The following is a 22,997-nucleotide window of genomic DNA, read 5'->3' on the forward strand; positions in this document are numbered from 1 at the left end:
AACAGTATGTTGGTGATTCCATAAGATTTTGTTCCACAAAATAATAGACTTCAACAAATAACAGTCTATGGGAGAGGCCTATGTTCAACAGCGCATAGATAATGGCTGATATGATGATATCCCTTACAGATGTAAATATTTTTTAAACATTTTCATACAGTATACGTACAAATTATTTTGACTTATAAAAGTTGTAAATTATACAACCTAATGAGGCAGTTACTATAAGTAAGTTAAATTTGAACGAGATAACTACAGAAATAGATAAAAATTGTTATTAATATAAAATGTGAAACGCTTGCTAGTATACAATGTTACAAACTAGAATTACATAATGGCTAAAGCTAAAAGAAACTTATCAACAACTTACATTGTGGCTAACAAGTTGTAGCTCAGTATTAAAATGGAAATTTTTTTAATTTAAATAAAAGCTTGTGAAATTACTGCACGCTTAGTTATACTATAGGTATTTTCTTGACCATAAATTGACATACCTTCTATCTTGCGTGACATATCCAAATATATTCAACTACAGTAGTTTATCATATATAACTATGTATTAGGGAAGGTGTAATATAAAAGTTACTTAATTCTTTAACAGATTATTTCGCAGAATTTTGTTATCTATAGATATTTATAATAAATCTGTAGAGAGGTCAATTCTGTATATGAAATATATTTCTAAAATAACTATCAGGGGGTGATTAGTGATCGATACTAATGCCAAAAATGCAATCAGTAAAATTTTTGTCTGTCTGTCTAAATGTTCGTTATAGAAACAAAAACTACTCGACGGATTTTAACGAAACTTGGTACAATTATTCTTCATACTCCTGGGCAGGTTATAGTATACTTTTTATCACGCTACGATCAAAAGGAGCAGAGCAGTGAAGGAAAATGTGTCTGTTACATCAAAACCACTGAACCGTGAGAAAGGACATAGGCTACTTATTTTACGAAAAACGACGGAAACGCGGAGGAAGTCGCTGGCAACAGCTAGTTGATAATAAGACACGTTATAATTTTTTCACAACTATGTTATGCGTCCATAGCAATCCTTACCAATATAATAAATTTGAAAATGAGTTTGTTTGTTTTCTCTTGATACTTTAATGACTTAACCAATCATTATGAAACTTAATATACAGAAACTATATAGAGAATAGAGGAGAGTAACTACCATTTATCCTAGTATTTTATGTTAGTGAAATAACCCGGTCACGTGAGCGAAGTTCCAGATAAAAGCTAGTATAATAAATATTACTATCGTAAATTTGAAAGCTATTTAAGAACATTTATTAAAAGTTATATTTTAGTATAATTATGAAAGTTATATTTATTACTCAATATGCAGAACCGGCTAATTAACTACTAAAAATATAGATTTAAATTAAATTTATTACAGAAATACAGCATAATTTAAATTTTAATATTTATTCACGAAAGAGGAACTGTGAGTTACGCCAATATCTAATAATGCATTGTTCCTATTACCACTAATATTTAAAAAAGTCAAATAGTTTTAAAGATGTTTGTGTGTTACTCAATCACGTTTAAACAACTAAAGGGATTTAAATAAATCTGGTTCACGGGTAGGTTATATCCTAACTTAATATGAGTACATGTAACAGTATATATATTACATGTTGATTGTTGAACAATTAGCTAATAGATAAATAGATAGATACTCTTTATTGTATCCTCCAAAAGATTACAATAGTAAACTTATTACAAATATAAACAATTACAAGAAATAATCGATATTAAATTCAATACTAGCTACGTAAAGTAAGATGTTTCAAGTTCAAAGTAAACATTATTGTAAGCTAACATATCTTAAATTCAGTAAAGGCAACAATAACTATATTCACGTGATTAACATTTTAGTCGTATCTAGATATTGAATTCCACCATGTCGTACGGGACCGCGTAATAGGGTTGTGCAGTTCAAGCTGTAACTTTAAATCTACTCTGCAATTCGTAATTGATGTTAGTGAAGCTGTACAAGACAGAAAATGAAGTTCCAATATACTTATGAATTTGTACTGGAATTCAGACAGGACTAAATCTATTTGGAAATCATTCAATATATGTATATATATATATATATATATATATATATATATATATATATATATATATATATATATATATATATATGGATGCAAGTGCTTTAAGACTGTTCCTTATGGCAGTCTATGGTGGAGGCTTATATTCAGTAATGATGAATGACGATAATATTGATGTATATATACCCAGAGGCGCCGGTTTCTAGAAAACCTCGTAGGTGCTCATATTCTTTTGATGGCTAGGTACATCGTCATTATTACAGCTGTAAGATGTACACTGCTTGCGGGACAAGCAAATGCGACCTAAACAACTGAACAGGTAATGAAATGAGTATTATTTTAGTTACATTATGATATCTAGCGTCATGTGTACTCCGCACCCACTATTTACCTCTCGTGGGTGCTCGAGCTCCCGAGCACCAATGAAATCGGCGCCCCTGTAAGTACTCTGTATGTGGGATAGCTAACTAAAGTGACTAACAAGAGACCTTTGAAAATTATTGTTAAATTAGCAACCAATAGTAGGTATTCGTTCCGTGGTGTAACTGTGAATGCATTTAACCCGGATAACAGATGCAGGTTCCATTCCTAACGAATCGAGTCGTCGAAAGGTAAAAATCTAAATGTATCAGATAAGAAAAAATCTATCGGATTATATACCATAATACAAATTATCTTAGCTTGGGAAGGGGCGAAATTAATGTGATCGTCTCACTTATTATTATTTATCATGGATTTTTAAGCAATACACAATGTTATATGACATGACAAACAGGCATAAGATCCGCCTGATAACAAGCGATGGGGGAAAGAGTTTTTAATAATGGGGTCTAACAGTCCCACTGCGGGGGGAAAGGGATTGTTAGTAATGGAGACCGAGAATCCCATTGCTAGCAATATACCCAACCAGGTCGACCTACTCGCGTTTCCTCCTGGAAATTATCATGGTTAATTCCTGATGAATTCATCATGATGGGCTAACTGGCACTTTTTCATTCTCATCTATCACCCTTCACTGGTGCTCCGCCAGCGTATCCCGTTAGCGCAGGCGAGGTTAACATACCATTTTCATCCATCAAAAAAAAAAAAACAGTCCCAGTGCTACATACAAGTATATCCTTACAGTTCAACCTCCACGCGGTTCCCCCTAAAAACCAGCTTAGTCAATTCTTGTGGAATTCATCACAATGGACTAACTGGCTTGCTTTCATACTCACCCATCTTCTCTTACTGGTGCTCCGCTAGCGTATACCGATAGCCTAGGTGGAGTTATCATTCTATACTCACCTATTAAACAAGATAGCAAGCGATGGACGCTTGTAATCACGAGGGCATTGAATCCACATAAACTGACTCTGTAGAAATCTGTTTACGTCTTTTTCTAAGAAGCCCATACTTTGATTTCTTGGGAAAACTTGAATAGGGAACTCACCGTTAATAAAAGTAAGTTTTATGGTTTCTAGTAACTTTAATTCTAGTACGCAATTATTATGTCCAAAGATGCTTTCATGCTGTTGCTAGCGACGCCCACATCTATTTAGAAGATCGATGGAAATGTCTATAAAATTGGCATAAAATTAAAGATAAACTAGTAGTGGTTTTCATTATTTTTTTATTTTCAACAAAAATGCACCACCACAATTATATGTGGTTATATGTAAGTATAAAAATTAATTCACGTTCAACCATAATATTTTAGGGAGATGAAAAATCCAGCCCACCACCCTCCCACCTGTCTGGACATTACACTCAATATGAATTAACAAGTAATGTATTAATAAAATATTTGTATTTTATTGAACGGAAAATATGTTTGAATTGGCTACCCGCAAACCCTCTATCAAAGCTGTCGGAATATTTATAAGTCCACAAAGTATTCGATTGGCCAAACATTTGCTGCAACTCTCGATAAATTCAATGGTTTGTGTTCAGCCCCTGTATAAAAGTTGCAAATGAATTTTTCGGTGGATATGTCTTTGTAGGCATAAGAAAAAGTAAGATACCAGATGTTGCTGTCTCGGTCTATCTCGTGCCTGTGGTAAAGATAACGTAGAACGTTAAATTAGGTTAACATTTGTTCAGAGCGAGATTGTAAGTTGTAACTCTGTATTGAAAAACCTTTATGTATTAAATATTTTAGAAGTTTATACTTCTAAAATATTTTTTATTCTCTTACTAATCTTATTACTATTATTAACGTAAAAGTTTGTTTGGATATGTGGATGGTTGTATGTTATCCCTTTACGTAAAAACTACTAAACGGATTTAATTCACGGATAGGTTGTAACATAGCATTTAGGATATTTTATATAGCGATTCACGCGGGTGATAACGCTGGTTTTTTTTATTAGGTGATAATAGATTAGTAACGGCGCTTGCATTATTAGTATACACTGACGGGGCACTAGAAAGGGATGATAGGTGAGGATAAAGCAGGTCAGTTAACCCATCGTGACGAATTCAACAATAAATCAATCACGACGGTTTCCAGGGGGAACTGCAGGGAGGTCGACCTAATAGGGTTTATTGCTAGCAATGGGTTGCTAATCCCCACTACTAACAATCCCTTCTTACCCCCGATGCCGCGGGTTAGGTACAGATAGTTTTTTTTTAATAGGTGATAATGGAATGGCAATTCCTCCCGAGCTAACGGTATACATTAACGGGGCACCAGTGAGGGATAACAGGTGAGAAAGAAAAGGCAAGTCAATTAGCCTAGGATTTGGCACGATCATTTCTAGCAGGGACCACGTTGAGGTCAACCTAACAGGATATATTGCTAACAATGGGACTGGTAGTGCGCTTCACTAACAATCTCTTTCCCTCGGTTCATGATAGTACCTATATCCCACGGCTAATATACAAGTTTGTAAATGTATTTGGATATATGAGATTATTTTTATTAAATCAGGTTTAAATGGCTAAATGAAATTTGGTGTACTTACAGTTCGGTTATATCCTAATCTAACACATACAAGACTTTATATAGTTGGGCAAAGCTGCAGGAAATAGCTAGTCATATATATTTAGTTGGAAAATTATACCTCGATCTAAACCCGCATCTCACAGATAACTGGGTCCAATGCGTTTCCAGTTACATCACAGAAGGTACTATGAGAGTATCAGATAGCAAATTTCTCAACCTCTACCGAACGTCATTAAATATAACGTAAGCGCCATCTACCGTGTTAATTAATTATTATTTAAATAATACCTTTATTTATATTCAGCGTAGTTATATTTATTGTGGTCCTATCAACCGGCTTCAAAAATAGGAGGTTCTCAATATGATTATTTTTCTTTATGTTTGTTACATCATGAATCCGGCAGTTTTAAACTAATTTCGAAAATTCTTTTTTTATCTGAAAGAATATAGTTATTGTTTCGTTTCATAGAAATTTTATCAAAACCGCTTCCGTAGTTTCGTTTTTAAATCCAAATAACTAGTTTTGTCACAGTTGAAGTCGGTTTTCTGTGTGTACGACCTTTATTTATTGTATAGGTTTATTTATTTATCATTTAAATATATATAGACATTTTCATATTATTACTTTTCATGTTTTCGACAACAAAAAACAAAGGAATTTGGAAATTCATTTTATATACTTGAAACTCGGTAATTTAAAGTACCTATAACATAATCATAAACTTCCGCTCTTGCGTTATTCTCGGAATTCTATACAACAGATTTTCTGTTCGTTTACTCTAGTAAATACATTCCCTTTTTATTATATGGAAGCCTTATGGAAATCTTTACTTAACTTGCTTCGTATATCTTTCCGGTTCAACATTTATAATTCCTTTTTTAAGTAATTGCTGTTAAGTATATCATACAATTAAATAGAAAGGCCTATGGATTGATGATGGATCCGAAAGATTGCCGAAGAAAATTTGCAATTACCTACATTGTGCTATGAGGAGGGTTATGATTGATTTTGACAAATCGTGTCTATAACGCTAATTCTGAATCTCGTTCTATCTGAATCGTGTTTTTTTTTATTTGCTTTGTGGTTACTTGGATCTGCTTCACTGAAACGGTGTTGTGAAGAATCGACTAAGTTACTACTTAGTCGATTCTTCATATAGCTTAAGACACTTTCTAAGATGTAAAATTTCGCTCATAATTACAAAATTATCATCATCAACATCATCATTTTAACAATTATCCGTCCATAGCTGGATATAGGCCTTACTCATAGACTGCCATAGGGAACGGTACTAAGCTACCTGCATCCACTGACAACCTGCAATGAAGTCGTCACTCGATCTAGGGGGGTCGCCCTATACCTACTGCGTTTACCCGTACGGGGTCGCAATTCAAGAACCTTTCTTCCCCTATGGTTGTCGGTTCTTTGAACTACGTGACCAGTCCATCGCCACTTCAGTTTGCTTATTCTTCCAATAATCATAGTGTGTAAAATAATTGGAAAATGATATAGAACAAGATTCAACATTATCTGAAATGTCAATTAAGATGTAAGTATTGAAGATTGTTTTAAAGTGTATTATTACATATATAATTATTTAGTAAGTGGTAAAAGTATAAAGAAACACAAAGTTTTTTGTTTATTGTTAGAGAGGCAAATAAGCCAACAGTTCACCTCATGGTAAGTGGCCACCATGAACTAATGTTACGAGATAACGGGTCGTTTGCTATTTTAAAAATTTTGTAATCGCGTTTTTTGAATAGTTCTGTATTGGTACACATGTATTATATAATACCTATGTACATAGGTAATATTTTAATGCAATAATAAATTACATACATAGTAATACATATTAAGTACTTTACAAAAACAGTTTCTAAATATTCTGATTAATATAATATAAAAATAACAGATTTCTTAAAAGAAAACATAAATAAATATAATTTATGTGTCATTAAGATACACCATTTTTTATTCAGGCTAGATAGATAGATACTTGTACATCTTGGCCAAACAAGAAACGTATTTTTTTTATAATTATGATTGATTGGACAGATTTACTCTTATGAAATGTTTCACAAATTCAATCATGATGAATGAGAAAAACATTTTAATGATACCTTTAATAACTTTATGTAAATAATTCTAAGCAGTATCGGAATAGGCTTATAAAGTTCAGAGTATTTTAAGCCATTATAAGTATTAAACTTTAACTAAATGCTTGCAGCGAAATCCTTTTTAAGCTTGTTTCAAATGTTTGTTGTAATTTAAATTATTGTGTTATTTAATTAATCAAATACGTGGTTTAGTATACAATGTAATTAAAATATACATTAATTAAAAAAGAATGAAAGATATAAATTATTTGCGGGTAAGGTAAAAGATTTTTTTCAACAAATAACTATTTATGTAACCAATCAAAAATGTTAAAATCCTGCGACGTCCCTGGCTTTGAAGAGTTTTTGTTTTTAATAAAAATTCAGCCCATTTTATTCATTAATAATGTAGTTTTATATAAGCGAAGGAATTTTTAAAATTGGTTAAGTATTTTTTGAGTGTATCTATTAGAAACAGAAAATCAAATATTTCTTCTTTACAATCTTAGTTCGATTATTAGACTAATCGCAGTTTGGATTATTCATTTCTTTTTAAAAATTAACAAATAATTCCTACGTCGATAAACTCATATAAATGCTCTAAAATTTTCCTTTGGCTATTTCAGACCAAAAGCGAAACAAACCCTATCCTTATTTATTCCTATACCTTTTTTCAACATGGGGAAATCAATCACTGAGATCCACATGTCCCGGTTGAGACGAATAGGTAATGCCGGACTTCTACCGATGAAAATCCCATGGCGTTTCGCTTCTCTCCATAATATGGGCGCCACGGGTTCGATTTATCTGTTCTTATGGCTGCCATACATGGAAAGATTTATCGCCTCGATAAATCGCAACGATAATCGTAACGAGCCATCATTCTCTACAAAATTGGATACGATATCGCTACGATACGTTGCGTCCTTTTTATGCCAAAACACAATAAGGCACTGTTCACGTAGGATCAAAAAAATAATTTTGATTTCGTAAAATTTCATCATCATCATCATATCAGTATCCTCTATAGATTGCCATAAGAAATTGTTCCGAGCCACCTGCGTCCACTGATTCCTTACATTCGAGGTCGTCACTCCGTCTAGTGGAGACTGTCCTACATTGCATTTGTTCGTACAGGGTCGTCACTCGAGTACTTTTCTTCCTCATCAGTCCATTTCTTCTTCAGCTTGCTTATTCTTCGAGCTCTATTGGTTACTTTAGTTCTTTTGCAAATATCGTTATTTCGAATTCTATCACGCAAAGAAACTTTGAGCATAGCTCTCTGAGTAATTTGAAGCTTCTGCATACCGGCAACTTTGTAGGACCATGTTTCGGTTCATGAAACTTAGTAGATTAATAATATTCGTCGATAAAATACTTTTTTTAAGAAATTGCTAATGTACATTTCTCAAATTATTAGCTATTGATTATTAGTAAGTTATTTGTTAGTGACTAATAACTAATTAGCTTAGCTCAGTAACTTTATATTGTTGCTAAACTGTATTTAATTTTAAAAAGCGTCTACTCGAAATGTCGACAAGCAGTAAAGTTAAAAACAGTTGTAACAACTTTAATAAATACAGTGACGGAATTAAATTATAATTTGAGAAATGAAAGTTAGGATGTTTGTTACTTTATTAGACATAAATATCTGAACACAGCCAATTAAATTTGATACATGAATAGATATCAGAAACTATCACTTTTAATCTTAATTTGCACAATATTTTTGTGTTAATAGTATCTTTTTTTTTATACCACTGAGGTAGCAAACAAGCATACGGCCTACCTGATAGTACTGTAGCTTATAAACGCCTGCAATACCAGAGGCATTACGTGTGCGTTGTCGACACTTAAGAAACCTCTTTACTCCTTTTTTAAGAATCCCATTCTGTAGTCTCTTGAAAAAACATTGGCAGGGAGCTCATTCCATAATTTGAGCGTTCGTGGGAGGAATTATCTCTGAAACCGCGCTGTACGCAAATATTCTTAGAATAAAAAAAAATATAATGCTATAAAATTCCAACGCAATGGTGGGATAATTCAAAATAATCAGAATTATTAAGAATGACGTTTAATATCTAAAAAAAAAAAAAATATGAAAAATATAAGAAATAGGAATCTCAAATTTATTTACGGCCAATCTTTTTGATTACCCAGCGTCTGTCAATCTGATCAAAATTGCACACCTTTGATCTTTGAAACAACCTGAAATTGTGGCAAGTTCTTAGAGGCTTTACTTTTTAATGTGTATTCCATTAGTGATGCTTTACCGCCAAAAATGGTCAAGCAAGTATTGGATATACTTTATCAAGGTTCCGTTACTGTTTTTATATCAAAACTATATTAGTCTGAACACTGAGTACTTATGAACATACACGTACAGATTAATAAAAAAGCATTCATTTTAAAATTTACTAACACCAGTAAAACTAATAGTGAAGTAGTTAGATATATATTATATATGTTTGGATTTTATCGTCATATCAGCCTTTAACTGTCCACTGCAGGACATAAGCCTTCACTTTGGGGAGTTTTGCCAGTAGTTGCCACGGTTGGCAGGTAAATTGGTAACCGCACTTAGGCTTTAAAGATATTTTAATAGAGACGCTGCTGCCCATCCCTAGTTCTCTTTTAGTCGCCTCTTAACACACCTACGGCAAATACGAGAAGGGGTGGCGTATTCTATGCTGGGACCACATGGCTAATGTTAGGGTTTACTAATACTAATATCCTTAACAATATATATGTGAAAATGAGTTTGTTTATTATTTCTTCGCAACCTAACGTCTTAACCAATCATTATACACATACTTTATGAAAGGAAGAAAGGCATATGCTATTTTTTATTCTAGTTAATAAACTTAACTTGGTCACGCGAACGAAGTCGCGGGTAAAAGATAGTGATGATCCTTTACAATTTATGTAAAAATATTATTTATTTTATTTATTTATACTTTAATGCGCAGTAAAATTCTATGTACAAGTCAACCATTGAGCAAACCGAGAAATACGTAGGCGGTGCATTATTGAATAAAGGAAAAATAAATCAATACTTGATATATTCATATAATATAAACATATAATTAGATTAATATAAACATAAACCTAGTATTAAATAAATAAATATATAAAATATTACTATATAAAACAATTGTAAAAGAAGAGCAAATAGCAATCTATGACTCAAACAGAGTAACCAGCAGGAGAAGTTATTATTATTACTAATTACTTTAATAGTAGTGTTTATTAAAATTTATAGTCTTAACCCAATTCAGAATGCACGCATTTTTAAAAAGATATGAATAAGTTCTAACACAAAAAAGGTAATTAAATTTTCTACAAACGCAATTTAAATTTTACAGATTAGTACTAGTAGATTCATCAGAATTAGTACCGTGAAAAAAATTAAGGACTTTAATTTTATTAGTGTAATTTCATAAACAATTGTTTATTAAAATTTATACTTTTTACATTCTTATACAATATGCTAATAATAAACAACTACTTTAATTTTATTAATTAAATACTATTCAATAAACATTAATTTATTCAAATTGGCCATTACGATTTTGTTCTATTATTATAAAAAAAAAATTAAAAAACTTTAGTTTATCATTATTTCATAATCGTTTATTTATTAAAATTTATCTTATTTATCTTTGAGGTTATAATTTTATTTGCATAATATTATATATAATGAAATGAAGTAGGTACGTACTACTTTATAAATATTTATGAAAATTTAACCTAAGCTAGAAAATTTATCACATTATATATAATAAAGGGATATAAACAAAAAAGAACGAGATGATTGAAATATAAAGGTTCTGTTTAGCTGTGGATCTCTAAAAAGTACAGCTTTTAAACGAGTGGGCGATGTTTTCGGCCCTTCTCTGACGTTCACAAGAAACGACATCGCAATATTAAAAGACGACGAGAGATTAGATTGCACGGTTTGATTAAAGCACTCTTTGCATATTTGAAATAAAAAAAAATGTAGGTGTTTTGTTGAATATTTATCGCCGTGGTCATATTATTTACCAAATTTGTTTATTAAATTTTCTGTGCGTTGAAATAAAAATTATAAGTTTCATAAATCTGGTTTTGCATGTAAATGAATGTCTAATCTTTTACTGTAACAAGATTAAGTTATTATTAAGTTGATTAAGTTATCCCCTGGAAGCTATATATTTATGTATATATATAAACATATACATGTTTTTAAAAAACAATTTGTATCTCTTTTTAATCAAGAGGCATAAAGAATTTCTTAAAAAAAATAAAATTTTCATATAAACTTTTTGATCAAATGATTAATTTAATAGTAATTACAGATTAATTCATGGACCTCGTCATTTTTATTTCTTGTATATTAGTGTCATTAATTAAACCATTCATCGGAATAATGGTGAGACAAATTAAAAAGAAAACGGGGAAAACACATTTCTTATCGCAGTAGGATAAAACGGTCCACATCAACAACTGTAAGATAATCTGAAGATGAAAAATAATGATGCCTTAGTATGCTGAAGCTCTTACCATAATTACTGTCTAAGTACAGTATGCCTATTGTGCGAACAACTGTACAACTAAATATTATTATAATAGCTTTTACCCGCGACTTCATCTGCACGAATGTCTATCTTCTCCATCCCAAATAGTGTTGTATTTAAGTATCAAATTTCATGATTGTGAATGGTTGGTGTAACAAACAATTACTCGTAAAGTCACATGAACAAACCTAAATGACAGTGAAATTTGTATCAAAATTCATTACGTGAATTAGAAGAAAGAAGTGGAAAAATAGATAATATATAAATTCAGTCTGTCTAATTTACAATAAATATACTAGTAATTAGGCGTAGCTCTAGAAGGACACATATTTTTTTTTAAATATATGTGCTATAATTATAACATTACAATATTATGCCTATGCTAAGGAAATTATATATATTTTAAAAAGAAACTAAATGTAAAATATACTAAAGTACGAATTTTATAATAAAAAAAAAAAGTTTTTTTTTATTATTTTAATTGAAAATGGTTTTTTGATCAAGGTACCTAGCTGAACCTATGATAATATAAATAGTAACATGACCTTAGTAAACATATTACATAAAACCATATTTTCAGATTTTTTAATTACCTAAATCTATCTTTGCCTATATACTTACTAATATTATAAAAGTAAAAGTTAATTTATTTATTAACTTAGTAGTAGTACCTTTACCAAACGCTATGAATTTTAGTATACGTATACTACATGAAATAGAGAAAGATACAAGCTGCTTCTTATCTTATTTACTCATTTATTTTATGCAACTTAGAATGTCAAATGAGCTGACGGCTCACCTAATGGAAAGTGATAATCGTCGTCTATAGACATGAGCAGTACCATGGACATAACAGAGTATACTGTTTCACCCATGACACTCACCATGCATTGCTTTTCCTGAGAGCTCAGGTGTTATTTCTCTGTAACTTTATAAATTCACTGCCATATCCCACCCTTAATACCGAAACACAGCCATGCAAACACACCTGCTTCACGGTAGAAACACGAATGGGACAGAGGTACCCAAGCAAACGACTTATATATATATACATACATATATCTATATATATATATATATATATATATATACTTTTTATTTTGGTCAATATATATATTCAATAATTAATCACAATAAATGTAATTGAAGTCGACAAAAATTCTATAATATGGCATGCGCTGCCTGAACTGTTTGAAATAAAGGAATAAAATCTGTGGCAATATTATTCGTTACTTTAAGCTTTACAAGAAACTCCACGACACCATGTATCTAAGTTTAATATCTCAGCCAAAAAGACGGTTTTATATTAAAAGCAAAATAAATTTTACAAGATTAAGTTTAGAGGCTTCACGTATACTTTCTAAATTCTTATAAAAACAAATATCTAAAAATATCTAAATCAAAATGGAAATTTCATAAACTTTTTACAGAGGGATAAAATTTACTAAAATGTGTTGAGCAGTTAAAACTTGCACAAACAAATATTACACCCGCGCAAAGCCAGGGGGGGGGTCACTAGTACTATATAGTAGTAAAACTGCAGAAAATACTTTGATTGCATTTCATTTCATTTCGGTGTTATTACGCGGACTGGTATATTGGATTTTTCACAGAAATGAAATATTAATAGAAAACGAACAGAAAAAAAAACTCAGTATGGATTTTCCATTTGAAATACTTCGAGGAACCTGCTACGCAATATGTTGGTACTACAGTCAAGTACAAAATGAATTTCTGTTCCCGAGTTGAAACAACACCTACTGGGTGAAGATCTCGCTACTGATTTTTGTGGGTATAAGGCCAACTAACAATATATAGGGTGGAAAGGACAGGTTGGCCAAAATGAAATTTGCTGATTAAAATGAATGGTCTGAATAAGATGGCACATTATTTTCCCGTCGAAAATGCCCCACAGCCATATAGTTAACAACAACGTCATAATTTTTTTTTTGTGATACACAACCTTATATTATTCTACATTTAAACACAAGTTTCATTAAACATCCTTAATGCTTGCAGAAATTAGCAATAGGATCTTAACCTATACAGATAATAATTTGCAGTGAATTCGAATATATTATATTATTGAATATAGATAAACATTGAGCGTGAAACATACATTTTGGTCGTCATATAAAATCCACTATATTATTAAAAACAATACACTAAGTACTCAAAGGTAAAACGTAATAAAGCTTATATATAATCCACACTGAAATATTATAATAAATACCTTCAAGGGTATAACTGTCAGAGAAAAACATGGATGTGCTCCGATATTATATTTTAATAGTAGTGTACAATAAAGTCTATATTAATAATTCAAGTGAACCGATATTCGTTTGACCGACTTTAAAAAAGGAGCTTCTCAAATAGATTATTTTATTTTTGTGTGTCTCGTCATTTTGTAATCAATAAGGTTCACTTCGGTTTTGAGCCATGATCAATTTTGTTATGATGGAAGTGACGGTTTGTTTGATGGAGCAAATTCATATTTATTTACCTATACTTTGTTGTATACATACATTTTGCTCCATAAAACTTCAGGCATGGAACTAGGTGTGAATATATATATATATATATATATATATATATATATATATATATATATAGACCTTTAACATATTCGAAAATGGATATCCGACCGATATGGGTGATATCGAAAAAGATGATGACCAATGTTTTTTTCGTCATCAATATGGATTTTTTTTTAACTTTATTTAATGCTGATCCTGACATTTAAATGTATTTTTCACGAAGTTAGAACAGCGAACAATTTGACTGCCCATCTGATGGAAAGTGGTAATCGTCGCCTATAGACATGGACAGTATCGTTAACATCACAGAATACACTGTGATACCATAAAAGCAGAGCTGCTTCACGGCAGAAACATGAGTGGGACAGAAGTACAAAAGCAACTTTTGTACAAAGTATTTCTCTGGTAAAATGAACTGAATGGTAACTAACCAGACGCTATCATATATATATTGGCGAGGTAACAATGAGTGATAATAGATGGAAATGAGAACAGGTTTCAGTTACTACAGAAATTCACCACGAGGTACCCTATAAGTGACCCTGTAGAGGTCGTCATGACAAACTTGAAAAGAAGCTTGTAAGATTTCGTCATCATCATCCTCATCAGCCGTTTACTGTCTGTTGCTGAATATAGGCATCCCCCAAAAGGTTTGCCATACTTAACAGGGAGATTAGCAAACTCAGAGCTTGGTGATGTTTAAAGAGGGACGCTGTTGCTCATTCCTCGACCATCAAGTTCTCTGTCTCTTTTTACGACATCCACAGAAAAATAATTAGTGGCCCATTTTATTCCAGAACCATATGGTTTATTTGGGTTTATATGGGCATTGTAGACGTTGTCAATTAGATGTACGAGTACTACAAGCATTTTTTTATACAACTTAGAATGGCAAACAAGCTAACGGCCCACCTGATGGAAAGTGGTAACCGTCGCCTATAGACATGAGCAGTACCATGGACATAACAGAGTAAACTGTTTTGCCCATGATACCCCCCATGCGTTGCCATTCCTGAGGACTCAGGTGTTATTCCTCTGTGCCCAGTAAATTCACGCCATATCCCACCCTTCAAACCTTCAAAGCATATCGTTGGCAGTAACTCAAAAACATTGGGGAAATATATTTCTGCCATATTATTTCTCCGTGACTACGTATTGATATGAACCTCTCAAATCCCGATACGCCAGACGTAACGCGCGAGCGTGTAATTTCATCAATAATGATTGACACTACTTGTTGCTTATTTTTCCTTTGCTCAACTGTGAGATAGCGGTTTTCAGGATGTAACTCAGTATGATTATGCGTTCATCCGTTTAAGCGTGAATAAAACAATTGTTCCTCTAAAAGAAAAATACAATTGTGTAAAACTAGCTGTTTCTCGCAACTCCGCCCGCATGCGTCCTTGCTAATATTATAAACTAGCTAATGCCCGCGAATTTGTCGCGTACTATTTGTTAATCCTGTTTAGTATGTTTCTATGAATTTACCTACCTATTATATTATCATCAAAATTAACAAGTAACCGGACCTTTTCACTCTTTACCTTAGGTCAAAATAACTTACGATTAGGACAAAATTATGTATAATAAAGATTTTAAAACTCCCACTGTTGTCTCACTGAAACTGCGTAGAGATGTTGCAACTTTGTGCATCTTCTATCAAATTTATCATGGGGATTGCTCTTAGAAATTCTTCGGATTGATACTTGCTGCTGATTTTCACCACCATACAACTGAAGTTTCATCCCAACTATCTAGACGAGTGGTGGTCTTCCACCGTGCGCTTTTCAAGGCACTTTCTTCCACGCACAACCACTCTTTGGAATCGACTTCCAGCAGCACTATTTCCGAACTGATACGACCTTCAAGAAAAGAGCATATTCCTTTTTAAAAGATCGGCAGCACACCTACAATGCCTTTGGTGTCATAGGTAATCATGGGAGGCGATAGTCACTTACTATCAAGTGAACCGCATGCTCGTTTGCCCCTATGCTGTAAAAAAAAACCCTCTAATAGCTTAACCAATAACTATGACCTTGTCATACAAATACCATATGGGATGGAGAAGAACATAAGCTAGTTTTTATTTCAGTTAGTGAACATATCCCAGTAACGTGGACGAAGTTGCGGGTAAAAGCCAGTTAGTTATAAAGTTTCCTATAATCTAAGGTATAACCTATCCGTGTACCAAATTTAATTAAAATTAATTTCATTAAACGCTATAGATACTTTCTCCATTCGGTGTTTCAAGGTTGATTGGAAGAAATCCCTTCAAGGGATAAGGCGGCCTGTGTACATTTTCGTTATAACCTGATATCTATATTAAAAGTGAATTTACAAAAACATTGAAATGAATAAAAATAGATAATAATAAAAATAAGTAATATACAAGCTTTCGCATTTATAATAGTAGGTAATAAAAAACAGCATTACAAGGAACAGATAATCTAAATCACAATAATTTCATATTACAGTTCAATAAAAAAATATTGTTACAAATACGCGATTGATAACTTTAAAACTAAACTAAGCAGTAATAATTATTAAATTCATTAGACTTATACAAAAGATCTTTTAACTCGCCATTTTTATGAAAACTTTTTATGAAATAATTGTAGTTTCAGAAAGTTGTAATCTGTTGGGAAGAAATGAAAGGTAACCAACAATTAATTTAACAATTCTTTTTTTAATTTTGTGACATGAATATGAAGATGTATATATATATATATATATATATATATATATATATATATATATATATATATATATATATATATATATATATATATATATATATATATATATATATATGCAATAAATATACGATATTAATTAATTTAATTCTTTTAATATGTTTCTCTTTACTTATTTATATGTTTCTATATGTTGTTATATACATCTATTTATGTATTTATAATTTGGGGGCTTTTGTCAATAGTTGCCACGCTTGGCAGGCGGATTGGCAACCGCAGTTAGGCTTTGGTAACGTTTTAAAAAGAACGCTGCTGCCTCTTCTTTTAACCATTCCCTTGGTAGGAAAGGAAGGGATATCCTTTTCTATGATTGGATACAGTCATGATATGATATATTCAAAATAGGTTACTACTTTCCACTAGAAGAATCGTTACCATTTTTACCATCTTGCATGATTTTATATCATTTATTTAGTGGTGGTGTAGAGGACTAGGTCGATGGGCTCCCTATAATATGGTTGAACACAACGATGGCTGACTCATTCGTCATACTCATAAACGAGTATTTCTAGCAGGGACTAGCAGGGACTGTTCAAGAATACTGTAATTGATTGTATCTTTTTATTTTCTTTCTTTTTTTAAATGTCAAGTTTGTAATAGTCATTTTATGCATTTATATTTTAAGTCATGAAGATAACTTTTATTTGAAAAAAAACAACAGCTGCGTTTCTTGTCCGTTCTTCTTAGCTAAAATCGTATTCCGAACTAGACAGTAGATTCATAAAAATGACTATTCAAAAATGCTTATCATTAAAGTTACTTGAATAAAAAATATTTAATATTATTATTATGTAATATTATTAGTTTTCGTCTGGAGATATGATCCTCGTAAAATTTTCACAACAAACCACTACTACGTCTACGAGAACAACAAAGAACTTTCTGGAATGTTCCACTAATTATTTTAGATTTTTTTCATATTTTCATGATTCGGTAAAAGTAGATAAGCCGATTATTAATAAGCAGCTTATATTTTGAAATTTGACACGTAATTTTTTTTTTGTTTTCATTAGTGGCATTTACGCCGAAATTAGGATATTTTGCCAAAAACAAAAAGGGGTATCGATAGTAATAATAAAAATATCTATCTTAAGCGAATATGAAAAGGATTCTAGGACATTTATAGGATAAATAAGACAGAACTTGTACATATGAAAAAATACTTATATATTTTTAAGGGCAGCAAATGGTGCGTAGACTTTGTTCATCTTGTATCAACGTAGGCAGAGAATCCCGGTACTATTCCTAATTTATGCACTTACATCAAGTTCCTAAATTTTTTGTCTTACCGCAGTGTTTAACAAAGTGGGGTACACATAGCACTTGGGGTACACCTGTTAATTGTAGGGGGTACGCGACAAAATTTATGTAACTGACGTATTTAAGAGTGGATATTTGCATCTGCAGGTCATGTTATAGACGAAATACAGGAATCAACTGAACGCTAAATCTGATTTAAGAATTTAAGAAACATTTTTCTGAGAGTCGATACCATTTGCACTAAAACAAGCATACTCATCACTTTAAATTGATTAAATAATAGAAATAACATTTGCTATCGCTCTTTTGTTCCTTTTTTATTATAATACCTTATTTGTTCTATCAATAATGTTATAAGGGGTTAGCCATGGGTTAGCAAGCTTACGGGTACATGGAACCATAAGTTTAAGAAACCCTATCTTCCGATACTAATTTTTAGCTAAGATAAATAGCTATGAAGTTCAATAAATATTTTTTATCTATATAAATGTTCATAAATACATTCATTAAAGTATTTTTCTTAAGAAATACTTTTGATTTAAATAATGTGTAGTGATAAAGAGAGGAGATACAAACAAATTAATGTAATGTATATTTTTTTTATTTCTTAAACAAACCTAAACGACGTACATAAAGAAAAACTGAATCAATCAACTCAAATGGTTACTGTTTGAAATTCTTAAAGAACTAAGTAGTTAAGTGATTAACTCAGAATATCCAAGTAAATATATCTACCCTCAAGCAGTTAGAGTCGCTCCAGCTAAAACGTAATTAGCAAATTCAATTTATCTTTAGAAAATATTGTGTAGTTTCCTTTTTGTTTCTGTTTTAAACGTGTTCAAGTATTTTTTATGCCATTTTATATTTCCAGTGGCATAAGAATATTTATATAGACAAAGGTTACCACCTGCAGGCGAGCACTCAGCTAAATTTCTATTGCCAACAAGCTCTCAATTATTCAATTTAGAGTGATAATCGTGATGTAAACATAACTACCATCATAGACATAAAAAAAATATACAGAGTCACCAACGATGCTGATAATACATATGTAGATACACATATGGTAAACTTTACTTTCACTGCTTGTCTCCTTATAACCTTAACTTTAGGCAGTGACTAAAAAATAAAACGTAAATATTCGTGGATTAAAAAAATCGTAAATTTAACACAAATGACCAAAAACCAGTTCAGTCATTTGCGACATGCGTCTGAAACTTGTTACTGCGTGGTTTGTTTTTATTTTTTCTTTTACTATGTCTATTGGTTCATCGTAAATGTTTTTCCTTTATTTTTGCTCGATTCGTGATATCTTAATCTATTTAATAATAAATATGATACTTTGTTAATCAACATATGTTACAATTGAAGCAAACAAAACAAGCTATTTGTATTACATTTGATAGTATTTCTCGAGAAAGATAAGAAATTAATTTTTTTTATTTATTTTAATAATTATACACTATTTGAGTCTACTAACGTAGAAACTACGTATGTATATATAATTAAAATATAAAATTAAAATTGCTTATTTTTACAATCAACATGTATAATCTTAAATTTTTAGTTAATATTAAAAAATAAACGTGAAAGAAGTCATTATCCTTGTATGTATTTATTCGTTTTCTTTTAAGCATGCACCTAAATGTGTCTGCGTATATCCTCACTTTTGCGTAACATATTTTATAAATAATACCGACGTACATATTTTTCTATTAGATAAAGTATACTTATAATTCATCAAAGGTCAACCTTTCAACCAAATTGCCAAGTAAACGATGTTTTCACGCGTGTACCAACTCATGCCACTTGCGATAATCCCTAACGCACAAGTCTCCCGGGTACCATATTTTGTTGTGGAAATGCGTATATAATTTATTTATTATCCATAATAATAATACACCATGTAGTCCATATTTTCCTTTAATTTATGAGGATTACTTACTTAATTTAGAAAAATCAACTTAAAATTAAAATATTATTCAAATTACTCACCATAGGTCAGGAGCTCTTCACACTACAACGATATTACTGCGACGTAAAATATTTATTTAATTCAGAAACAGATACATATATCTATCGTAAAGTACAGTAGTCAACAGGTAACACAGATACGAGTATTCAACAACAGTTTTTAAATATTTCAAAAGTTACAACAAGTTAACCGCGAGGACGCAGCATCATGATACTATAAGAGTCGTCCGTAACAACAACACTAGGAAGACTAACTCAAGCGTATTCAGGAGATGTGAAATTAACAAGGCAGAGCGGAAGTGAAGAGTAGGCATCACAGGCTGCGCTGGAACTCAACTTTAGAAAGACACAAAACAATGACAGCAAAACAAACTAAAATAAAACTAAGCCGGAAAATAAATGGACATTGAGGTATTGAGTTCACGCGCGACTCGACTCGAGCGAGTTTGGATCAAATGTGATATGAAAACTCTATAAGATTCAACAAGTGGTTTGCGAAGGCGGGCGGCGCGGGTCCCGTAGTAGGACCTCTCGGCGGGAAAGCTCGCCTACCAGTGTCCCGAGGCCGCGTACCCGCGTCGTCGCGTAGCTGCGCTTGTGTGCGTTCGCTAGGCCTCGCTCCACTCTACTCCCTTCATTGTCGGTGTCGCTGTGGTGCGCGTACTGCTCTGTACGCACGCGTCTGCGGTCGCAAGTGTGCGCGCTGCGGACATGTGTGCGAGCGTGACGCGCCTATGGGTCTGGTACAGGTGAGGTGAGCCCGGGCCGGCCCTCAGCTAGCTCGTCCCTGTCCTATCTATACCGCTTTTACAATGAAATGGCTGGCTGAACATAAACTACCTGCGTGGTACTTTAGTAGACGCATGTAGCCTGTGTGCCCCGCGTGAGTCCCCTTTTGTTTGGCTGCTGCAGGTTTTTGTATAGAGGTATTATATTAAAGCTTATGTAGCAATTGTTGTTCGCATGAAAAGCTCGGCATTCTTCGTACTTGTGAAACGTTCCTGGGAAACTTTCGCGTGCCTTACTGGGCTTCGGCAAATATTTATTTTATATGCTTATCTACAGGAATATCATGCATTGTTCAGATTCCGGCGTAGCGGATTATCTAACATTAAATTGGTTTGTTTAATTAAACAAGGGGAAGAGTTAATTACCTTATGAGGTGATCGTTAGTAAATGTAAGGCTTGTTGGTAATAAAGTACGAAATATCAGGTTATTATTAGCTAATTAATTATTTGGTAATTATATGTAAGGTTTTAGTTATAGCAATATTATATTACTTATTGATTAAATTGTCTGAGGTTTCTTGAAATTGATATCTTAAATTACATTACGAATTACATTGTTTTAATGCATATTTTGTATGTGTACATGTTCATCAATATTAGAAATGTTATTAAATAACATTATTTATTTACTTTAGGATTTCTATTCTACATTACCCGTCTAATATTGGACTAGATGGAATCCCTACCGGATTCTACTTACAAGCAATAGCTCAGTAACGTAGCCGGCTAGCCAGCTGTTTGTAGTCTCTGTTATTGCCACTGCCACCTTAAACTGATCGCCGATCGCCATCTAATAAAATAAAATGATTAAATTATAATCCGTCATCATCTAATCACTATATAAGTTATCATCATTATCAATCATATCAATCAGAGTACCTGTCTATTGCTGAACATAACTGCCATAAAGAACAGTCTCGAGTTACCTGCATCCACCGACTCCCTGCAATGCCTTTCACGTCACTCCATCTAGTAAGAGGGTCATCCTACACTGCGTTTGCTTGTACGGAGTCACCAGTCAAGAGCATTTCTTCCTCATCAATTATCAGTTCTTCGAGCTATGTAACCAGTCCAGCTTGCTTATCCTTTGGGCTGTCAGTTTCTTTGGTTCTTCTGCGGATAACCTTATATCCATCGTGAATCATAGTATACTGTAGGTGTGTTTATAGTGTAGGTGTCAGCTTTACTCACGTTTTAGATTCAGGAATGCCCGACCAGCTTCAAACTGCATAGGAGCCCTTATTTATGAGCGCGGTTTACGGCTGTGTTGCGAATAGCATTTCACGACCATCATAAATGTATTTGAAACGTGAGTAAAACCGACATAAATAATTATAAGAAGATAATTATTAAATTCGCCGTGTAGTCCTAGCATAGAACATGCCTCCCCTTACTTTCCCGTGTGTGTCGTAAGAAGCGACAGAGGGCAGACAAGAGATGGGCAGCAGCGTCCCTCTTAAAATATCTCCAAAGCCTAACTGCGCTTGCCAATCCTTCTACCAAGCGTGGCAACTACTGGCAAAACCCCTCAAGGGGGAAGCTTATGTTCAGCAGTGGACAGTTAAAGGCTGATATGATGATGATGGTGATGAATTATTAACCCTTAAAAGCCTGATTTTTTTAATCACATTAAAAATATATAAGTGTACTCTTTACTGTGTTTATTAATAGGGAAAAATAGTAAAAAAATCAAAACGATATTTTTATATATTTGTTTTGAAAAAAAAAACATTTAGTAACATGTAAACAGCCAAATATTAAATTGTAGGCGCCCATTGCGATTTATAACCCCGGTATCAAATTTGAAACTTCAGGTAATTAAAGGTTAAATAAGTCTAAAGTTTTTACATGTTTAATTTAACTGTCTCTCTCGAAAGTACTTCGGACTTTTCGTGAAAATTCTCTCTTTAATATAATAGTTCTACATATTATTATACAACATCTTATCTACAATATTTCTGGCAAATAAATTTAATTTCATAAATTTATTATTTTTATTATATCAACCGTTAACTGTCCAGTGCTGGACATAGGTC

At 32.3% G+C, this 22,997-nt stretch overlaps 1 protein-coding gene across 2 annotated transcripts in view; it reads right to left on the bottom strand.

Moving 5' to 3' along the window:
* LOC113512945 (uncharacterized) overlaps positions 1–20,713 on the bottom strand; it is a 314,483-nt gene extending 293,770 nt beyond the window's left edge. For both annotated transcript variants that reach the window (XM_052894780.1, XM_052894779.1), the window contains exon 1: positions 20,194–20,713. The gene's annotated coding sequence lies outside the window, so the exon portion shown is untranslated. The remainder of the gene's footprint in view (positions 1–20,193) is intronic.
* Between the last annotated feature and the right edge of the window lie 2,284 nt (positions 20,714–22,997).

This window comes from Galleria mellonella, unplaced genomic scaffold, assembly GCF_026898425.1.
Source record: "Galleria mellonella isolate WM207_F2 unplaced genomic scaffold, CSIRO_AGI_GalMel_v1 utg23, whole genome shotgun sequence".
In the NCBI taxonomy this organism is placed as follows: domain Eukaryota; kingdom Metazoa; phylum Arthropoda; class Insecta; order Lepidoptera; family Pyralidae; genus Galleria; species Galleria mellonella.